This window comes from Squalius cephalus, assembly GCF_949319135.1.
Source record: "Squalius cephalus genome assembly, chromosome: 19".
Taxonomy (NCBI): Eukaryota; Metazoa; Chordata; class Actinopteri; order Cypriniformes; family Leuciscidae; genus Squalius; species Squalius cephalus.
The window spans coordinates 14965722-14989736 of record NC_137140.1 but is presented as its reverse complement, the minus strand read 5'-3'; the positions used below and the strand labels follow the sequence as shown (position 1 = coordinate 14989736).

At 36.9% G+C, this 24015-nt stretch overlaps 2 long non-coding RNA genes across 2 annotated transcripts; one reads left to right on the top strand and one right to left on the bottom strand.

Annotated features, from left to right (window-relative positions):
* Positions 1-16549: 16549 nt before the first annotated feature.
* LOC307147293 lies at positions 16550-23156 on the top strand. Its single transcript, XR_013819272.1, has 3 exons — positions 16550-16884; positions 17907-17966; positions 20893-23156. It is a non-coding gene; the product is annotated as an uncharacterized lncRNA (long non-coding RNA).
* LOC307147294 lies at positions 22496-23662 on the bottom strand. Its single transcript, XR_013819273.1, has 3 exons — positions 23605-23662; positions 23389-23521; positions 22496-23313 (listed from the first exon to the last, which is right to left on the bottom strand). It is a non-coding gene; the product is annotated as an uncharacterized lncRNA (long non-coding RNA).
* Positions 23663-24015: the final 353 nt, after the last annotated feature.

Genomic DNA, 24015 nt, shown 5'->3' with positions numbered 1-24015 from the left:
CCACCGGGTGGCGGTGTTGCATATTTTCGTTGCTTGTATATTGATTTCTTTATTTAATATAGAATCGAACCTGATAATTCTTTATTTGAGAAATGTAGATTTGGAAGTAATGTTTGTATAATAATACTAGATACATTTGTTAATATATATCTTTATTTCTTTCCCTTTGTAGACCACAAACACACACATCTAAATACAGCAACCTGTGTACTGCTGTGTTGTGCATAGCCAAAACTGTCATCAATAAACCACCTTTGCATGGAACTGATTCAATCTAGTGTGTTCTGATCGACACCCCATTGAGGAAAGCTAGAAATAATAAATCATCACCTATTACAGTCCAATCCTTCTATCGAATAAATGGTCCTTCGAGCCGGATCTGGCATTCCTTATGGACAAAGAATTGATCAGTATCACTATGCAACCTGAAGAAGCACATGCACAGATTGTAAGACCCAAACGTCAGGTCCATCCTCCTGCCTACCTTAAAGACTTTGACCTTACAACTGTGCGTCATAGAGCAGCCAGTCAGCCGGTATCGCCTTACACAACACAACATACACAGTGGCTTGGAGATGCTGCAGAGAACGTTCCTTCACCTTCTACCAGAGTATCAAGTCCCATAAGTCAAGGTCCAAGGGACACAGTGGACGAATGGTCTGTAGTCGGGGAAAGGGATCCTTTTTTCCAAGGAATGGATAACACTGAACTGCAACAACCTAGCACCATCTATACTCCAGTGCAGCCAGTTCACCATCCTCAGTCTTCTCCATATCATCGGCCATGGGAAGAACATCAGTCCACGCCATTGCCAAGTACATCTTTCCCTGCACAGGATAGACTCCTCCCACATCCTGGAACGGCATCCTACCATTCACACTCCATGGTGTCTACATCTTTGCCCCCACCTACCTATGGTAAGCATCGCCAGACAGACTACACAACAGCGCCACCTCTAAAGCCACACCAGCCCCTTCCTGCTACAACAGGTGAATCTAAAATGTTAGACATTCTGGGAACAATGATGGGTGAGCTTCAGATAATGAAAGATCAGATCTTAGCGGCGGCACCTACTAAATCACACATTCAGCCAACCATGTGTGGTGAACGTGCTGGCCATGATTTCCCTTCCTGGCAGCATCCTGAAAACCCAAGTCACCCTCTTTATCAGAGAACAGCTCTTCCTATGCCGGGCCTCCAAGCAGATACTCCTGTCCCTCACTGGCATTCCAGGACATTGTACAAGTCCCCTAGAGAGACTTTAGATTACCCTACACAGGTGCGTTCTCAGTCCCAGCAAACCACAGGGCCACAGTTAGTACACAGAGATCCTTATGCCTCTAACCTGAATCCTGTAAGACAAGAAACCACCTACCGAGGTCCAGTGCCAACCATACCCAACTTTTGTACTAAGGACCCCAGTGAGTTTACTCGTTTAAAGATAGCTCTTGAGAACCTTCTACCATCAGATGCCACAGAACTGTTCCGGTATCAAATCTTGCTGGATCATTTGAAGCTAGACGAAGCTCGTTTGGTGGAATCTCAATTCACCATTTCCATACTCTGCTACTATGGCTGCTCTGAATGAAAGGTTTGGCCAGCCTCACAAGTTGGCACTCAAGAAGATTGCCAAAGTGATGGATTCCCCAGATATCCGACGAGGAGATACTGAGGCCTTTGACAAATTTGCTCTACAGATTAGGGCTTTGGTGGGTATGTTGGAAACTCTTGGAGATGAAGGTGAAGCCGAGCTTCGATGTGGGTCACATGTAGAGAGACTGCTAAGTAAGTTACCTGCTGAAATGAGATCAGGATTCCGAAGACAGATGTACCACCGTCCTGGGTCTGTGTATAACCTTCGTGAATTTTCCGGGTGGCTCTAGTATGAGGCCTGGTGTCAAAGCAGTGAGTCACAGATCAGTTACAAGAGTCAGAGACCAGAACGCTGGAGAGAAACCAAACCCACTGCCCGTTCAGCTACCATCCTTCATGGAGCGGACGACATTGCCACAAAGATACCCTCAGCACCGTCTCAAGTTAGACCAGTTAAAGCGGAGAAACCTAAACTCCCACCTAGAGCTTTTTGTCCTTACTGCGATAACGAGGACCATTATCTTAGTCAATGTCCCACTTTTAAGTCCTTTGATAAACAGCAAATGATTGAATGGATCCAGACCAATCATCGTTGTTGGCGCTGTGGACGTGCACACCAAGCTGCCCAGTGCACACTCAAGAAGCCTTGTAGCATCTGCAAAGGGAAGCTGTTACAAATCTTGCATGAGGTCAACACAAAGTGTACCAGAGAAGGTTCCTGCCTTGTTAGTTCAACCACTGAGACACTGTACTTGAACAGACCCACTGACTGCAGGCGTGTTCTCCTAAAGGTCATCCGGGTCTTGCTGCGCTATGGAGGCAAGACGCTCGACACCTATGCTGTCATGGATGATGGGTCCGAGCGCACTATTCTTCTTCCTGATGCCACCCATGAGCTTGGTATACAAGGTCAAGCCGAAAACATAGCCTTGCAGACCATCCGCCAAGATGTGCAGACCATCAGTGGTACCACGGTTACCTTCCACATATCTCCTGCCACTCAACCACCGAAGACCTTTAAGATCAATGCAGCATTCACTGCGAAACGTCTTGGTCTGGCCGATTACTCCTATCCTGTCAGTTTGTTGGAGAAGTACAAGCATCTTAAAGATCTCCCCCTGCAGGCCTTTGAAAGAGTGAGTCCTTTACTTCTCATCGGAGCTGATAATACCAATCTAATCACACCAATTGCACCTGTCCGAATTGGTCCACTTGGTGGTCCGGCCGCCATAAAGACGAGGCTAGGATGGACACTGCAGGGACCAGCCAAGATCTTGGAGACCAAGTTGCAGCCACAGCAGTGCCTTTTCCTGTCTCTCACCCCTGCGGAACTAGAACTCAAAAGAGATGTTGAAAGGCTATGGCAACTTGATGTTTTGCCTTTCCGTTGTGAAAAGCAGGTGACAAGGTCCAGGGAGGACCAGGAGGCCATTAACCTCTTAGAGACCAGGACAACTCGTGTGGAGGTGAATGGAATTTTACGCTACGCGACACCCTTGTTGCGCAGAAAGGATTCATCCTCATTTTGTGCTCCGAAAGAGGCTGTGGTTCCAAGTCTCCAGAGTATGGAACGACGACTAACCCAAGATCCAGAGAAAGCAGCCGTGTACAATGCTGAAATTGAGAAGCTAGAACTGAATGGAGCAGTTACCAAACTCTCAGCTGCTGCAAGCACTATGACAGGGGAGACCTGGTATATCCTGCACCACTTAGTCAGCCACAATGATAAGGACCGTATTGTGTTCAATTGCTCTTTCCAATATAAAGGACTGAACCTTAATGATTCCTTGATGCCTGGTCCAACCTTGAGCCCTTCTCTGTTAGGTGTTCTACTTCGTTTCAGGGAGCATTGTGTGGCTATCAGCGGTGATATACGTGGAATGTTCCACCAAGTTCTGCTCTTACCTGAGGACAAGCCCCTCCTGCGCTTTCTCTGGCGTGGCATGAGACGCGGTGATCCCCCTGACATCTATGAATGGCAGGTGCTGCCGTTCGGAACCACGTGCAGTCCCTGCTGTGCATCCTTCGCCCTCCAAAGACATGTCTCATCGCACAGCACAGCGGATGAAGATGTGAGACATTCCGTGGAACGCTGCTTTTATGTGGATAACTGTCTACAGAGCTTCCCATCTGCTCAAGAGGCACGGCAGTTACTAGACAAACTTCGTAAGCTGCTAGCGTACGGAGGGTTTAATATCCGTCAATGGGCCAGCAACGCGCAAGAAGTCGTCAGTCACTTGCCACCAGAAGCCAGATCTCCCAAGCTAGAGCTGTGGCTTTCACATAATAAAGAAGACCCACGTGAATCCACCTTGGGACTGAATTGGCACTGTGAGTCGGACCACCTAGGATTTAAGCATAGACCCGTTACTTACAGTGCTCTGACGATGCGGAACATATATCGTGTGTTAGCAAGTCAGTATGACCCCCTTGGTGTCATTCTTCCTTTCACCACACGAGCCAAGGTGATTGTTCAACAGCTCTGGATTAAGAACAGGAACTGGGATGATCCACAACTTCCCGATGATCTTCAGCAGGCATGGAAGGTGTGGGAAGCTGAGCTTCAGTACTTACCTCTTGTAGTACTCCCTAGGTGCTACATTCCATCCAGCATGGACAACTCAGAGGTCACTCGGGAAATCCATATCTTCACCGATGCTTCTGAGAAGGCTTATGGGGCAGTCGCTTACCTTCGCTCAGAAGATCCATGCGGGAAGGTACACCTTTCATTCCTCATGGCCCGATCACGTGTTGCCCCACGTAAGCAGTGCTCAATTCCTAGACTGGAGCTGTGTGCTGCTCTAATAGGAGCGCAGTTGGCCAAGCTGGCTGAAAATGAGCTCACCTTGAAGATCCAGAAGGTCACTTTCTGGACAGATTCAACAACTGTCCTCCACTGGTTACATTCCGAATCCTGCCGCTTCAAGGTGTTCGTGGGCACTAGGGTGGCAGAGATTCAAGAATTGACTGACCTTAAAGGGTGGAATTACATTGACTCTGTCAGGAACCCTGCGGATGATCTAACCCGTGGTAAGAGCCTGAAGGACCTCATTGAACCCAATCGGTGGATCCAAGGGCCAAAATTCCTCCTCCAACCTCAGAGTACTTGGCCGGCACCACCAGTTATGCACAGCTTAGTGCATGATGACGCTACGGAATTAAAGCGAAGTGCCTTCTGTGGCGTGATTAACTCAGCACCAGTGACAGCAGATGGTAGTAAGTTTAGTAGCTGGAAAGACTTGGTCAAAGCAGTAGCACAGGAGTTGCACAGGGCGGCAGAACAAAGTGGCTCTCCTCCAGCCAGTGCTTACCAGAAAGCAGAACTGACCGCGCTGAGACAGGTCCAGATGGATAGTTTTCATGAAGACTACCATCTGTTGAAGAGTGGTAAGCCTGTTCGTTCTAGCAGCCGCTTACTTTGTCTCTCCCCAGAGTTCGACAGAACCAGTGAGGTAATACGGGTTGGAGGACGATTAAGGCGGGTGGAAGGATTAGACCCAAGCACAGTACACCCTATCGTGTTGGATTCCAGTCACCCAACACTCAGCTACTCATAAAGGAATATGATGCTCGCCTTTGCCATCCAGGACCAGAGCGAGTGTTTGCGGAGCTCCGTCGAAATGTGTGGATACTGAAAGGGAGAGAGGCAGTGAGAAAGCACCAGCGAACATGTCTTGAATGCTGTAAATGGAGGTCAAAGCCAGCCTCCCAGAAGATGGTTGATCTCCCTCCACCACGACTTCGGTTGTTCAAGCCTGCTTTTCATTCAACCGGAATGGACTGCTTTGGGCCTCTTCTGGTCAAAATAGGTCGTCGGACGGAGAAGCGGTGGGGACTTTTATTTAAGTGCTTGACCACCCGGGCAGTGCACCTTGAGGTGCTGACATCTATAGATAGTGATGCCTTTCTCATGGCACTACGTCGGTTTATAGGTCGCCGTGGGAAACCTGCAGAGTTATATTCGGACCAAGGCACCAACTTTCGAGGTGGTGAGAGAGAGCTTAAAGAAGCCTTCAGTCAGCTCAGTGGTGATCTGCAACAGCAGCTAGCGAAGCAACAAATTAGCTTTCATTTCAATCCTCCAGCTGCTCCACACTTTGGAGGGGTGTGGGAACGCGAGATTCGTTCGGTAAAGGCCGCACTTTATACAACCCTGGGCTCAGAATCAGTAACTGAAGAAGTGCTTCGAACTGTCCTCATAGAGATTGAGGCCATCCTCAACTCCAAACCTCTTGGTTACGTTTCAGCGGACATTGCTGATGCAGATCCGATCACCCCAAACTGCCTTCTAATGGGGCGGCCAGATGGGTCCCTACCCCAAGTCATATATCCAGTGTCTGAGCTCCTAGGAAGACGGAGATGGAGGCATTCACAAGTATTGTCTGACAGATTCTGGACGGCCTTCATAAAATATTACTTACCTGACATGCAGGCCAGGGGAAAGTGGCAGAATCCATCAGTAGACATCAAACCCGGGACAGTTGTCATGCTAGTTGACCCTCAGTTACCCCGTTCATTCTGGCAGATCGGGAGAGTACTTAATGTCTTTCCTGGGGCTGATAATCGAGTTCGAACAGTCGAGGTGCAGATTAAGGACAAAGTCTACACAAGACCCATCGCTCGACTGATTGTTCTTCCAGAGATCCGAGATGAAGGTGATGAAAGCCACACTAGTGACCAACGGTAGTCCATATAGTGTCGGCCTTTCAATGGAGCAAATTTGTAACCAAATTTGGGGGCGGCTGTGTTGGAAAGACCGAGTCATGTGCGCATGCGCTACTTACTGTCAGTCATCATGAGCAGAGAGCGGGACTGTATGAGCGCCGGACCGTACAAGCAAGACTGTGTGTGAAAGTGCGTCAATAAATATATGTAAGTTGACTGTTTACCTAGTTTGGTGATCAATACTTGTTAAGGAGCTGTAAAGCCTTGATGTCATACTTTCATAAAGTGATGCATGTTTAAGAGAGATGAATCTGTTAATCGCGTGAGGTTGAGGGCTCGTGAATGTGCCGTTTATGTGCGATATTACTTGCAATTTATAATATTTATATTGCACTGTGTTTGATTTGTGCATATGTATGTGTGATCGTTATATTAGTATTTGAAACTCTTGTTATTTCGAGTTTAAGGACGCGATCTTTATGATTATGTGCCGTTCATTAAAATTACCTCAGATTTAGTTTCGGTTTTGAATGTTATGCCATTTCTGACCACCGGGCGGCGGTGTTGCATATTTTCGTTGCTTGTATATTGATTTCTTTATTTAATATAGAATCGAACCTGATAATTCTTTATTTGAGAAATGTAGATTTGGAAGTAATGTTTGTATAATAATACTAGAGACATTTGTTAATATATATCTTTATTTCTTTCCCTTTGTAGACCACAAACACACACATCTAAATACAGCAACCTGTGTACTGCTGTGTTGTGCATAGCCAAAACTGTCATCAATAAACCACCTTTGCTTGGAACTGATTCAATCTAGTGTTCTGATCGACACCCCATTGAGGAAAGCTAGAAATAATAAATCATCACCTATTACAGTCCAATCCTTCTATCGAATAGTTATAGTCTCCTTCTGATAATAAATCATTGACAAAAGAGTTCTCAAAAGGATGTTGTCTACCATAAACGAATACAGACTCCTTCTGATATTAAATCAGCCATATGTCCATATTTGAACTTCTGAACATATTTCTGGCAAGAGACCTTGAACATTTACCTTACTATACATATTTCTCCTACTATACAGACTTCTCATGATGTTATATCAGCCAGACTGTAGTCCATATAAGACCAATTGAATATATTTTTGGCCAAAGAATCCTCAAAATGTTTTTTACTATTATAAACTTATCGACTCCTTCTGATGTTAAATCAGCCTTACAGAAGTCCATAATTGACCTCCTGAAAATATTTCTGGACAAAGAGTCGATCTTGGGCTTTCTATTAATACTCAGAGAATACTTTTGATACTTCATAAGCCATATAGATGTCCATATCTGACCTTTTGAACTTATTTGTGGTCAAAGTGTCCTCAAAATTTTTCAATGAAGTTATAGAATCATTTTGATGATAAATCAGCTATTCAGAGGTCCCCTTTTGACCTGAACATATTTCTCGCCAAAGAGTCCTCGACCTTGGGCTTTCTATACATACTCATAGACTCCTTCTGATGCTTCATAAGCCATATAGATGTCCATATCTGACCTTTTGAACTTATTTGTGGTCAAAGTGTCCTCAACAGAAATATCTTCAGGAGGTCAAAAAGGGACCTCTGAATAGCTGATTTATCATCAAAAGGATTCTATAACTTTATATAGTTTGAAAAATTTTTAGGACACTTTGACCACAAATGTTCAAAAGGTGAGATATGGACATCTACATGGCTTATGAAGCATCAGAAGGAGTCTATGAGTATGTGTAGAAAGCCAAAGACCAAGGACTCGTTGGCCAGAAATATGTTCAGGAGGTCAAAAGGGGACCTCTGTATAGCTGATTTATCATCAGAAGGAGTCTATAACTTTATATAGTTTGAAAAATTTTGAGGACACTTTGACCACAAATAAGGTCAAAAGGTCAGATATGGACTATGCACTTCTTGCATTGCACACCAGAATTAACTCATTCCCATGTTTAGTAAAGAGATAATATGTTGCATTGCATTGCATTGCATTGCAGAAACAATCTAACGTTGTGCACTGACGAATAACATTTAGGGTATGCACTTTTTGCACTGCATTACATTGCACACCATAAACTAACTCTTTCCTATGTTATTAAAGAAATAGCATTTTGCATTAAATTGCACAAACGATCTAACTTTGTGCATTGAAGAATAACATATAGGCTATGCACTTTTTGCAATGCATTGCATTGCACACCAAAACTAACTCCTTCCAATGTTCAAGAGATAACATGTTGCATTGCATTGCATTGCACACCAGAACTAACTCCTTCAAATGTTCATTAAAGAGATAACATTTTGCATTGCATTGAACAAACGATCTAACGTTTTACATTGAAGAATAATATATAGGCTATGCATTTTTAGCATTGCACACCAGAACTAACTCCCTCCCATGTTCATTAAAGGGATAAAAAGTTGCATTGCATTGCACAAACGATCTAATGTTGTGCTCTGAAGAATAACATAGGCAATGCACTTTTTGCATTGCATTGCACACCAGGACTAACTCCTTCAAATGTTTATTATAGAGAGAGCATTTTGCATTGAATTGCATTGCATTGCAGAAACGATCTAACGTTGTGCATTGAAGTTCACTTTTTGCATTGCATTGCATTGCACACTGAAACTAACTCCTTCCCATGTTCATTAAAGAGATAACATGTTGCATTGCATTGCATTGCAGAAAAGATCTAACGTTGTGCACTGAAGAATAACATTTAGGGTATGCACTTTTTGCATTGCATTACATTGCACACCAGAACTAACTCCTTTACATTTTTATTAAAGAGATAATATATGTTCTGGTGTGCAATGCAATGCAATGCAAAAAGTGCATAAATGTTCAATTCTTCAATGCACAATGTTAGATCGTTTGTGCAATGCAATGCAAAATGTTCTCTCTTTAATAAACATTTGGAGTTAGTTCTGGTGTGCAATGCAATGCAATGCAAAAAGTGTATACCCTAAATGTTATTCAGTGCACAATGTTAGATCGTTTGTGCAATGCAATGCAAAATGTTATCTCTTTAATAAACATTTGGAGTTAGTTCTGGTGTGCAATGCAATGCAATGCAAAACCTGCATATCCTAAATGTTATTCAGTGCACAACGTTAGATCGTTTCTGCAATGCAATGCAATTCAATGCAAAATGCTATCTCTTTAATAAACATTTGATGGAGTTAGGTCTGGTGTGCAATGCAATGCAAAAAGTGCATGGCCTATGTTACTCTTCAATGCACAATGTTGGATCGTTTCTGCAATGCAATGCAACTTGTTATCCCTTTAATGAACATGCTAACTCCTTCCGAGTTAGTTCTGGTGTGCAATGCTTAAAAATGCATAGACAAATGTTATTCTTCAATGTACAAAGTTAAATCGTTTGTGCAATGCACAATGCAATACAACATCTCTTTACATTGGAAGGAGTTAGTTCTGGTGTACAATGCAATGCAAAAAGTGCATAGCCTAAATGTTATTCTTCAGTGCACAACGTTAGATCGTTTCTACAATGCAATGCAATTCAATGCAATGCAACATGTTATCTCTTTACTGAACATGGGAAGGAGTTAGTTTCAGTGTGCAATGCAACGCAAAACGTGCATAGCCTATGTTACTCTTCAATGCACAACGTTAGATCGTGTTACGATCAATGTTATCTCTTTAATGAACATTTGAAGGAGTTAGTTCTGGTGTGCAATGCAATGCAAAAAGTGCATGGCCTATGTTACTCTTCAATGCAAAACGTTAGATCGTTTGTGCAATGCAATGCAAAATGTTATCTCTTTAATAACCATTTGGAGTTAGTTCTGGTGTGCAATGCAATACAATGCAAAAAGTGCATAGCCTAAATGTTATTCTTCAGTGCACATCGTTAGATCGTTTCTGCAATCCAATGCAACCCAGGTGAAAAAAAAGTGCACTAAAATACATTTTATTTAAGTGCACTTAGTACACTTCCATAATACACTTTCATAATGTACTTAAAGTGCTCTATTTTCGACACACTTATTTTGCACTTAATATACTAAAAGCTCATCTTTAGTACTGCTTAATATAAACTTAAAATCATCTTAGTGTACTCAATTGTGCTTTTTTGAGACACACTGAAGATGAATTTAAGTGTATTTTTAATATACTATTTCATATTTTTAAAAAATGTATTTTGTTACCACTTTAAATATAATTGAAATCATCTTTAAATACAATAATAAACTATTTAAATTATAATAATAATATTAAATTATATACAAATTATACTTAGAATGTATTCCGAGATTAAAAAAAGTGCACTAAAATACATTTTATTACACTTCCATAATACACTTCCATAATGTACTTAAAGTGCTCTATTTTCGACATACTTATTTTGCACTTAATATACTAAAAGCTTACCTTTAGTACTGCTTAATATCAACTTAAGATCATCTTAGTGTACTCAACTGTGCTATTTTGAGACACACTGAAGATGAACTAAAATACGCTTTTAACATACTATTTCAGCTTTAATTTATTTTATTTTGTTACCCCTTTTAGTACAATTGAACCCATCTTTATTGCATTTTAAATACACTTAAATTTAAAATTTAAGAATATATAATATATACAAATCATATTTATGTATTGCTCATTTTTTTTTATATAGTAAATCATTTCAAATATGTTTTAATACTGTGAACAGTACCTTTATAAAACAATTAAATATGTTAATGGTGTATTAAAACACATTAAAAAAAATTGTATAAAACACACACTTTGAAAGCTAGTAAACTTTAATGTATTACCCAGTGTACATCAGTACAGCAGCATATGTAAACTGTAAAAAAAAATACATTAACATAAAATACAGTGATCTGCAGAGGTATTATAAACAACAACAAAAAAACTAACTTCAATAAACCCAACTAGTCAATAAAGTGCAATCATTAATAGCTGCAAACAGTTACAGTACTGTTACTGATTGGTCTTTGAGTTTGCCTTATTGTTGCATTTCCTTCGAATCAATGCTTGCACCTCAGACGTGTTGGAAATTGTTTGATCACAGGGTCTATGAAAGGGGGAAAAGATGAGTTTATTTTTATATTAAAGCAAAATTAACCTCTGTTAAAAAAGTAACTGTTCCCTATCAAAAGGGAACTTGCACTGCTTCGATGATGCTATTGGGGAACAATGTTCTCTAGGCGCCTCTTTCATTCTTCTGAGTCGCACTAGTCGTGTCATAGGCTGTCGCCAGTCAAATTCTATTGCCGAGATTGTACAGCTTTTCAAACACTGGTTTACATGGAGGGTGTTCCCCATATCGTCATCAATGCAGTGTCTCATTCCCTGTTCTCAGGGAACAGAGGTCGTAACCTAGACGTTTTTTATTACAACACAGTACACTGTAAAAAAATTCTAACCTCTCCAAGTCAAAATTTTCTAGTGACGGGTCACATCTAAATTTTTTAATTGGCCCAAGTGCAATTCTTGTTGCAATAGTCTGTTAACATTGGCTCAATGAGAAATAATACGTCAGACTAATTGAAAAATTTAGATGTGATCAGTCACTAGAAATTTTTGACTTGGGGATGTAATTTTTTTTTTTACAGTGTATAATGTTTTGACATTTCCCTCTGTTGTACATACAAGGTGAAAAAGACATACTGTTAAATGTATTATAAATGCATTAAAGTATATTTGTTTTGTACTAAAAACATACTTAAGTACATATTTATTACATTTAATAGTAAGTCTTTTTCACCTAGTAAAAATGGAATTCTTTAACATAGCATGTAATTCTTAGTTCATATATTTTAACAGTAGACATTTAATATAACATGTTAATTAAGAAAAGGAGTTAATAAAATAGCTCTTGAACAACTGTGAAGTCTACATATGTCACTGTATCACAGCAAAAAAGGGCAATTTAGGCTAACCGTTTAACTGAAAAAGTATACGCAGCCAACAAGAATAATAATTAAAATGTACAACAAATGCTAATCTTGTTTTAGTCAGCCCCCTTTGACTTTGAGAGCAAAAAAAAAAGTTATGTGCAGAAACACAAACTCTCAAACTCTTCAAAGAGTTAAGGAAATTAGAAGTAGTGCAAAATATTGTAAGCCATGACAAGTGACTTGCAGCTGTCCCAAAAAAACAATTAAATAGATTTTTACATGAATGAACACAAATTAGACTAGACTAAGAAACTAGGAAAAAATGTTGGAAAAAAACTAGGACAAAAACTAAACAGTGAGCTATTTATTTATGCAAAACAGCAACTAAAACTTACCAGTAACTTCTGATAGCAGTATCTTCATCTCTTCGAGATTCGACTTGGAAAAAATAAAAACACTAACAGTTACTTTTTCTATTAACGTTAGAAAAAAAATCTAAATACTGTCATGATCACTCATTAGTTACAAAACATTTAAGAATTCCGTTAATCTTAGAAATAAAAACTGAAATATCGTAGACTAATGAAACCTTCACGTTTGAAAAGGTTAATCGCAAAAAAACTCACCTAATCCATATGAATCGCGTGGTTTCCTCCAAGTCCTCTAAAGAAACACGATCGCTCTAGTTTGAATTTAGACTTCTATCTCTGAATTATTACACCGTGTCCTAACTACACGCGACGCGACGCCGAAATATAATCACATTCAATGAACGCACAGCCGTCAGCAAGCTCTGAGTGAGGTGTGAGCTCATAATTACACCAGAACCAATCACAGACGTTCAACAGCTGGAACCAATCAGGATTAGTCACGTGTGTTATTAGTGTTTTTCAAATTCAAACAAGTACAACATATTTTTGGACAACATTTAAACATATTTGGAAAATGTATCTATGATGCATTTAAAATAATATGATGTTGATATCCATGTGGGAATTTCAGTAGTAAAAACATATCATGTAATGGACAACAGCCCTTTACAAGTAGCCTACAAACAAGTAAAAGTGAACAACATTCATTTTAAGTGCTTATTGCAATGCTTAATGATAGTTGACAAATGTTTATAATACATTAGAAGTTGGTACATTATACAAAAAAATCTAAAATATTAAAATGGTAAAATGATACATATTACAAATATATTGCAGTAGGCCTAAGTGTTTAAAGTACTTTAAACACATTAAAAGCTTTTTATATTTTAGATTAACCATTTTAATATTTTAGATTTAGCTATGTTCTTACACAAGTTACACAAATGTACTTTAATTAAGAGCAACATAAGTATGTTTTCTTTAAATACACTAAAACTTCACACAAATGGTAGATTGTGTTAGCATATTTCTTAAAAATTTAACTAAGCATATTTATTAACAATGTACTTGTAGTGCTTTTTTTTAGAAATATATTAAAAGTATGCTTGTGTTTAGCATATTTCTTAAAAGTATAATTAAGCATATATTTATTACCAAGGTACCTTTAGTGCATTTGTTAGAAATATATTAAAAGTATGCCTGTGTTTAGCATTTTTATTGAAAGTATAATTAATCATATATTTATTACCAATGTACTTGTAGTGCATTTGTTAGAAATATATTAAAATTATGCTTGTGTTTAGCATATTTATTTAAAGTATAATTAAGCATATATTTATTACCAATGTACTTGTAGTGCATTTGTTAGAAATATATTAAAATTATGCTTGTGTTTAGCATAGTTATTTAAAGTATAATTACGCATATATTTATTACCAATGTATTTCTAGTATACTTTTTAGAAATATATTAAAATACAATTCAATGTATTTTTTATGCACTTCAAATAAGCATGTTGGTAATACAAATGTATTATACTATTTGTATTTCAAGTATATTTTTAATACATTTAATACTATGTCTTTTTCACCTGGGAGTACCTTATACACTTAAAATCAATTTAAAGAATTAGTAATATTTAGTTTATTTTTATAAAGTGTACTTAAATACTACTTTTGGGAAAATTCAATTTTTGACTATTACATTTTGAATATATTTTAAGTAAAATCAATTTAATTTAAACTTATAATAGCTATCTAAAAGTGCACTAACAATGAACTATTTTTAATGTGTTAAAAATGTACTTGTAAGAAATACACTAATAAAACACTTCTGTGTATTTTTTCAATAGTATATCTTTTTTCTTATGCACTAAAAATACATTTAAAATATCAATGTTATTTAGTATACTTTTGCAATTACACTTAAGTACTACTTAAGTAAAAATATACTTTTAATTAGTGTATTTATAGTGTATAATTTTTAAACTTTTCTTTAGCACAAAAAATAGGAATGTACTACAAATGTACTTTCTTGTATTTAAGTGTTTTTTTAGTGCACTCAAGTACACTTTATTTTCACCTGGGAATCCAACATGTTATCTCTTTACTGAACATGGGAAGGAGTTAGTTTCAGTGTGCAATGCAATGCAATGCAAAACGTGCATAGCCTATGTTACTCTTCAATGCACAACGTTAGATCGTTTGTGCAATGCAATGCAAAATGTTATCTCTTTAATAAACATTTGAAGGAGTTAGTTCTGGTATGCAATGCAATGCAGCATGGCCTATGTTACTCTTCAATGCACAACGTTAGATCGTTTCTGCAAGGCAATGCAAAACGGTCATAGCCTATATGTTTTTCTTCAATGCACAACGTTAGATCGTTTCTGCAAGGCAATGCAAAAAGGTCATAGCCTATGTTTTTCTTCAATGCACAACGTTAGATCGTTTGTGCAATGTAATGCAAAATGCTATTTCTTTAATAAACATTTGAAGGAGTTAGTTCTAGTGTGCAATGTAATGCAGTGCAAAAAGTGCATAACCTAAATGTTATTCTTCATTGCACAACGTTAGATCGTTTGTGCAATGCAACTTTTGTTATCCCTTTAATGAACATGGGAAGGAGTTAGTTCTGGTGTTTGCAATGCATAGCTTATATTATTCTTCAATGCACAGCGTTAGATCGTTTGTGCAAAGCAATGCAATGTTGCATAACATATGTTATCTCTTTAATGAACATGTGAAGGAGTTACCCATGAAAAGACGTAGTATTAAATGTATTAAAAATATACTTGAAATACAAATAGTATGTTTATAATACATTTGTATTACCAACATGCTTATTTGAAGTGCATTAAAAATATATTGAATTGCATTTTAACATATTTCTAAAAAGTATACTAGAAGTATATTGGTAATAAATATATGCTTAATAATACTTTTAAGAAATATGCTAAAATACCAGCATAATTTTTATATATTTTTAATAAATGCACTAGAAGTACATTGGTAATAAATATATGCTTAATTATACTTTTAAGAAATATGCTAAACACAAGCATACTTTTAATATATTTCTAAAAAGTGCACAATAAGTACATTGGTAATAAATTATACTTTTACAAAATATGCTAAACACAAGCATACTTTTAATATATTTCTAACAAATGCACTAGAAGTACATTGGTAATAAATATATGCTTAATTATACTTTTAAGAAATATGCTAAACACAATATTTGTGTGAAGCTTTAGTGTATTTAAAGAAAACATACTTATGTTGCTCTTAAAGTACATTTTATGTGTAACTTGTGTAAGAACAGCAAAATGATTAAGCTTTTAGTGTGTTTTAAAGTACTTTAAACACTTAGGCCTAGTGCAATATATTTGTAATATTTATGTATTTATCATTTATATATATATATATATATATATATATATATATATATATATATATATATATATATATATATATATATTATATATATATATATATATATTTATTTATTTATTTATTTATTTATTTATTTTGTATTATTATTATTATTATTATTTTGTATAAAGTACCAACTTGTAATGTATTATAAACATTTGTCAAGTTTATTAAGCATTGCAATATAAGCACTTAAAATTAATGTTGTTCACTTTTACTTGTAAAGGGCTAGGCTGTTGTCCATTACATGATATGTTTTTACTACTGAAATTCCCACAAGGATATCAACAGCATATTATTTTAATTGCATATAGAGATACATTTTCCAAAGATGTTTAAATGTTGTCCAAAAATATGTTGTAGGCTACTTGTTTAAATTGGAAAAATACGAATAACACACGTGACTAATCCTGATTGGTTCCAGAGCCGTTGAACGGCTGTGATTGGTTCTTGCTGTGCGTATGTTCCTTGAATGTGATTAGAGAAGTCTAAATTTAAACTGGAGCGATCGTGTTTCTTTAGAGGACTTGGAGGAAACCACGCGATTCATATGGATTAGGTGATGTTTTTTTGCGATTAACTTTCTTAAATGTTTTACAACTGCTTAACGTTGAGTGATCATGACAGCATTTATATATATTTTTTTATATAACGTTAATAGAAAACGTAACTGTTAGTGTTGTTTTTATTTTCCCCCCCATCTTCAAGTTTGCAAGACGTGTGACATTTGGAACCTCATTATGTTGTGATTCTAGGTTTGTATTACATTTACGTTGTCTTTGCCAGTCGTATTTTTACTCAGTGTAACAGCACGTCTTTTTCAGTTCAGCTATATTCAATTTGACCAATCAGAGACAAGCTTTTCAAGTCGAAGTCGAATCAGACTCGAAGAGATGAATACTGCTATCAGTAGTTACTGGTAAGTTTTAGTTGCTGTTTACATAAATAAATAGCTCACTGTTTTTTTTTTTTCTTTCTTTTTTTCTTAGTTGGATATGTCTCATGCATTTGCTAATATGACGTGTACGTGTAATACTGACGATAACCGCTGTAACATGATGCTGATACTGATTTCTAGCAACTTCAGCACTGGGTATAATAGTCAAAGTCTAAAGTCTTTGATAAATGTGTTTAAAATCTATGTGGAGAGATTTGTCTCTGTCTTAAAACAACTATAAAACATTGTCCAATGCATCTGCAAAAAACAGAATTAGTTATTATAACATGTACAACATGACATTAATTTTGTTTGTATTTGCTAAATGAAGCTGTGTATTTATTTCTGATTACCTGAAAATGTTGGCTTTATTGTTATTTTGTAAATGATCTTTGAAAAGTAAAAAAAAAAAACAACAAAAAAAAAACTGACCAGCCAATTATGGAAGTGTGTGATTGGTGTTTATATTTGTTCAAGCTTGACAACCTTATTGCCTTTTTGATAACTTTCTATGGCTGCGTTTACACTTTTTGACATTAACATGCGACCTGTATCCGGAAGTTGTCCACTTACACATTTAAAAGGCAAGTGTAAACGCGCTTCTTTATTTGCAATCAATTTCCAATCAGTACACACTTCCATAATTGGCTTGTCAGTTTTTTGCAAACTTTTCGAAAAAAAGATTGTTTACAAAATCTTATTATAGATTAGGCTAAAGATGATAGATTTATTATAATGATAGAATGATGATAGATGAAGATGATACTCTATTATTAATAGAGTTAAAGATGTTTAATTTGTATCATCTTTTCTCTTAATCTGGTGGCCTGCTTCAGACCTAATTTAAATTTATGCAGGAAACAGAAATCCGATCAGTTATCCAGATACAGAGGCTACTTAATGTGAACAAATGTAAACGCGCCATGCCTGACTGATATATAAATATGTATATATGTATGTAAATCTCTCTCTTTTTTTAAATATTAATATTTGTTGTTTTTCAGACCAGCTGCTATAGAAGAAAAACTGAAATCTGAGTGCAGTGACAAACAAAGAGTAGAGTAGTAAGTATGGTTTAATCTCATATCACCTCTGTTATAGAGATTTTTGAATCAGGCTTGTTGAAAGGCTATTCGGTCAGTCTTGGTAGGAAAATGTTAGCAAAACGTCCATTTCAGGCTGTATCACGCATCTTTTTTTTTAATTATGTAAGGACATTAGCTCTAAGGGGAAATATTAATAATAATCCATAATTACCAATTATGATTAATTATTAATATTTGGGTCAGTTAATCAGATTAACTTTGAGGTAAGCCAAAGTAATATTACAATCAATTAATCAGTTCCAAAGAACTCTTTGATTATTCATTTATTCTAAGGACAATGTATTGTTCATGGTCGCTGAAAAATAATTATTCCTTATGTACAGCAATTAGCATGTAGCAAGATCAAAATCGTAAAAGGGACTTTGTATGCAAACAGAGGATCAGAAACCAAATTCATAATCGTGCACAAATTTTATTAACTAAATCACAAACATAACTAACACTAAACAAACATAAATACATTCATACATCCATACATACATGCATAGGTAAAGGGGTGAGTGGTGTGGAACAGGAAATAGAACTATGGAATAAGATCTCAGTATGAGAAGAAGAACCATCAGCTTATTTCATAGCAATCTCATCAAAGAATACTTGCATGGCAGTTGCAATCGTGGAAAATTCTTGGATTGGATTGGATTCGTTGATTGGGTCTATGGCCTTGAAGAAAAGCATGGTGGCTTCGAGCACATGGCTGTTGTGAGTCGAAGCCTGCTGTCCTGGCTTGAAGACCAGGAGTGGATCGTTGAGTCAGTGATGGTAAAGTTGCAGTTGTTTTCTAGATTGAAGAAAAGTCTGACTCCCTTTTTGGAGTATGAAAGCATGGCAGGCATTGCTCAGGCCTGTTTGGGCCCAGGGAGCTGGGCCCAAGTGGGGGGGAAGGGGTCCAGCCCCTCCCCCAGTAACAGCAGAAGCTGCCTTGTTGTCGGATGAGAAGCGTTGAGAAGAGAGAACGGTCACTGTGGTCAGTCTCTAATAAAGCCTGAGAATGGCCACCCCTCTCTGGGTTTGCTGTACCAATGAGAAGGGTGGACTGTCTGGCGGGAGTTTCTTCTGTCACCAGGATTTACAAGCCTTTGTCTTAAGCGTGCTCACTCGGACTGGCATGCTGGATTGGTGTTTAATGACACTACTAAGGAAGATTCTTAGTAATTCTAATGTGTTGCACAGCTATTGGCATATCATGTACACAATCATTTCGATCTTCAAAGCACCAATTTATCGAGACCAAACATGGTTACATAGACAGTTGGTCTTGTAATAACTACATAGTATCAAAGAGATCATAGTATCAACAGAATTATTAAAAGACAAAACACACAACAGTAAATCATTCTCAAAATGTTCTGGAATGCCTGTTCATTTCATGTCAGTCAGTTCATCAATAAATGAATGCAGGAGAGTTTGTTCTGATATCTGTGGCAGAGTTAGTTACTTGTTAGCATTCCTGAGAGTCATAAAACATCCTATCTGATCGCGGCCATGGCAACCAGGCCCCTTTCACCCCGCCTGGGGGTTGGGACCCTGCTCTCGGATGGAAGTTTTAAAGATTGGTGTGTGCATATGGCAAATAATTGTGTCTGATTTGTCTCAGTCGCTACAATTATATTATTTAATTTGCCAATATTTACTGATATTTATTTCAATGCTTTACAGGCTTTAGTGTGTTGTTTCTTTGACGGAATTGCTCAAATAAACACTTTTTGCTCAAATAAACACTATTTTTTTTTTTCAAAACCCCCCAACCACCGCTGGTAGTTGGTCCATTACCACGACAGTGGCAAAAAAAACTCCCACCGTCACAGCCCTATAACCCGAAAGTAAAACAGATAATTTTATAATTAAATATTGCAATACTTTGCACTACTGTATCGATATAATTGCGTGCGCAAAATATCGCGATACTGAACAGAATTTCGATTTTTTTTTTTCCCCCACCTGAAAATTATCTGAGAAGCAATATTTGGACATTAATATAATGAAAAGTATTATGCAGTATCTACTTAGATACATTTTGAAAAAGATAATCTTGTGATTTGCTTAAATATCTGATTACGAAACACAATTTTGGCTGTTTATAGCATTATCTCTTTTAATGTGATAAAAACGCTAAATAATAATTTTGACTATGTATTGGTATGTAATTATGGTGTAAGGTGCTGGAAAAAGCTTTAAAATGGACCTTGAAAGTGCTTGAAAAGTGAAACTTGAATTTGACCTTGGAAAAGGTGTACGAACCCTGTTTTTTGCTGTGATACAGTGACATATGTAGACTTCACAGTTGTTCAAGAGATATTTTATTAACTCCTTTTCTGAATTACATTAACATATTATATTGAATGTCAACTGTTAAAATATGAACTAAGCATTACATGCCATGTTAAAGAATTCCATTTTTACCAGGAGAAAAAGACTTACAATTAAATGTATTAAATATGTACTTAAGTATGTTTTTAGTACAAAACAAATGTACTTTAATGCATATATAATACACTTAACAGTACGTCTTTTTCACCTTGTATGTACAACAAAGGGGAAATGTCAAAACATCATACTGTGTTGTAATAAAAAACGTCTAGGTTACGACCTCTGTTCCCTGAGAACAAGGAATGAGACACTGCATCGATGACGCTATGGGGAACACCCTCCATGTGAACCGGTGTTTGAAAAGCTGTACAATCACGGCAATAGAATTTAACTGCCGACAGCCTGTGACACTACTAGTGCGACTCAGAAGTATTAAAGAGGCGCCTAGAGAACAGCGTTCCCCAATAGCATCATCGAAGCAGTGCAAGTTCCCTTTTGAAAGGGAACAGTTACTTTTTTAACAGAGGGTAATTTTGCTTTAATATAAAAATAAACTCCTCTTTTTCCCCTTTCACAGACACTGTGATCAAACAATTTCCAACACGTCTGAGGTGCGAGCACTGATTCGAAGGAAATGCAACGAGGCAAACTCAAAGACCAGTCACTCCAATTCACTTGAAGGATGAAGATGGTTTGAGTTGTAACAGTACTGTAACTGTTTGCAGCTATTAATGACTGCACTTTATTGACTGTAGTTAGATTTATTGACTCAAGTTAGTTTTTTTGTTGTTTATAATACCTCTGCAGATCACTGTATTTTATGTTAATGTATTTTTTTTTTTTTTTACAGTTTACATATGCTGTTTTACATATACACACTGGGTGTAGTACGTTAAAGTTTACTAGCTTTCAAAGTGTGTGTGTGTGTTTTATACAAATATTTTTTACTGTGTTTTACGGAATGATAATTTTTCACTGTATTTGTAATACATTAAAATATATTATTTTCATACTGAATGGTTTTATAAAAATGTATTTTTATTATACTAATAGTGGCTCTTATAGTGTTCTTCTAATACATTATTAATAAGCTGATATTATATTTAAAATATACTGGGAACACATTAATGTGAAGCTAAAAATATACTTAAGCTGTAGTTCTAAAACATATTTAAAGTGTATTAAAAGAATTTAAAGAAGTGCTATTAAATTACACTAAATGTACTTAAAATAGGTCCATTTTAACACAATTAAGTATATTAAAATATATTACTATTACCTTAAAATTGAACTTAAATACATATTAAAGTACATTTAGTATACTTTAAGATGTCTCAAAATAACACAATTAAATATATAATTAATACAATACACTTAAAATACATTAAGTATATCAAAATAAGCACAATTTAAATATATTTCCTTTTCACCTGGGTAGTTCGGGTGTGCAATGCAAAAAAAGTGCATACCCTAAATGTTATTCTTCAGTGCACAACGTTAGATCGTTTCTACAATGCAATTCAATCCAATGCAACATGTTGTCTCTTTACTGAACATGGGAAGGAGTTAGTTCTGGTGTGCAATGTAATGCAGTGCAAAAAGTGCATACCCCTAAATGTTATTTCTTCAATGCACAACATGAGATCGTTTGTGCAGTGCAATGCAACATGTTATCTCTTTACTGAATATGGGAAGGAGTTAGATCTGGTGTGCAATGCAATGCAAAAAGTGCATACCCTAGATGTTATTCTTGCACAATGTTATATATGTTATAAATGCACAACGTTAGATCGTTTCTGCAATGCAACATGTTATCTCTTTAATGAACATGGGAAGGAGTTAGATCTAGTGTGCAATGCAATGCAATGCAAAAAGTGCATAGCCTATGTTACTCTTCAATGCACAACGTTAGATCGTTTGTGCAATGCAATGCAAAATGTTCTCTCTTTATAAACATTTGAAGGAGCTAGATCTGGTGTGCAATGCAAAAAGTGCATGGTCTATGTTATTCTTCAGAGCACAACATTATGTGGCGTTCTATATAAGGACAGACAAAACACCGACTACGCCACCCTAGGAATTTCACCCAGAGAATGATTCTTCTTTATTTCCTAATTGCAATACTATTGATTCACTTAAGGACACACAGGTAAGTAAACAATTCAGCCAAAGACGAGGTTCAATTTTTAAAAGAGATAACAAATTTTATTCAATAATTTAAAACAATTCAGAACACATTCATACTTGCTGCGAGGCCTACCGGTGGAGGAGAAAGGAGTCACAACGGCACGAAGAAATCCCAGGAAAGGTCACCACGTGAACACACAAACACTAAAAAAAACACAACAGTGAACACAGCAAAGTAAAACAGAATAGACGACACAACACACAGGAAGGGGAAACCACCACCCGGACACCAATACCCCCACCTTCGGCTCTCAGCCACTGAAACAGACACACACAATCAAGGGGGATTCACTCAACAGAAAAAAAGAAAAGTCAATATAATATTGAATAAAGTACAATGAAACCTTGGCCAAGGAAGACAAATTCAACAATAAAACAGGATAAGACAAAATATAAATAAACATTAACTGGATTAGTTTATCTAATGAGATAAACTAAAATCACTGATAAAGAAACAAAATTAAAAAAAAGCAAATTAACTAAATTGAAAACAAAGTAATAGAAAAGAAATATAAACACTCAACTCAAATTATAACTGTAAAGAGTCAACCCCTTCAACTGCATCCAAACAGTTAAAACACTGGCCCAACGTCAAACTAGAGGCTCGCACAGTCAAACGTACGGCCGTGAGGGTCCAGTGGCCGTAATTGCCCAGTGGCCGTGAAGGCAGGACGGGCGGGCAGCGATCGAGTAGAGTTGATGATGCAATGTTCAAAATGTGCGTTAAACAAACAGCAATCCAGGCAAAACCGCAGCTAGTGAATAAATGCTCTGCAGCTGACGTCAATCTCCAGTTGAACCAGCCCAGTTCCTGTTATTTATAAAATAAAAAAATGAATTAACCCCAAATCAAACAAATAAATCCTACATCATGTATCCTACATACCGATCAAGCAGCGTTTTGTATCACCCAGGAGGAGGCAGCTCAAAGGGTACAAACAGTACAGGCAGCTTTCAGTAACATCCGCTTTTAAATGCGTTGAACGACGGAATAAAGGGCTGGCCCGCCAACCGGAGATCTATAAGCATTCAATGCATAGTAAACATAACGGCAGCCGATACCAATGGAATAAGGGCAAAGACAACAAAGCTACTACTTTACCTACAGCAGAGCAACACACGGAGTGAGTGACCCGGAAGTATGACGCACTTCCGTCACCAGCGAGCAAGAGGGCAGTCAGAAGGACTACTACCTGTATTTATAGGGGGAGCCTGTGGCAGTAATTGGTTAAAAGAACGCCAGCTCGTTATGAGTTAACTCATACTGCTACAGTTAGATCGTTTCTGCAATGCAATGCAATGCAACGTTATCTCTTTAATGAACATGGGAATGAGTTAGATCTGGTGTGCAATGTAATGCAGAAAGTGCATAAATGTTATTCTTCAGTGCACAACGTTAGATCGTTTGTGCAATGCAATGCAAAATTTTCTCTCTTTAATAAACATTTGAAGGAGCTAGATCTGGTGTGCAACTGCAATGCAATGCAAAAAGTGCATAAATGTTATTCTTCAG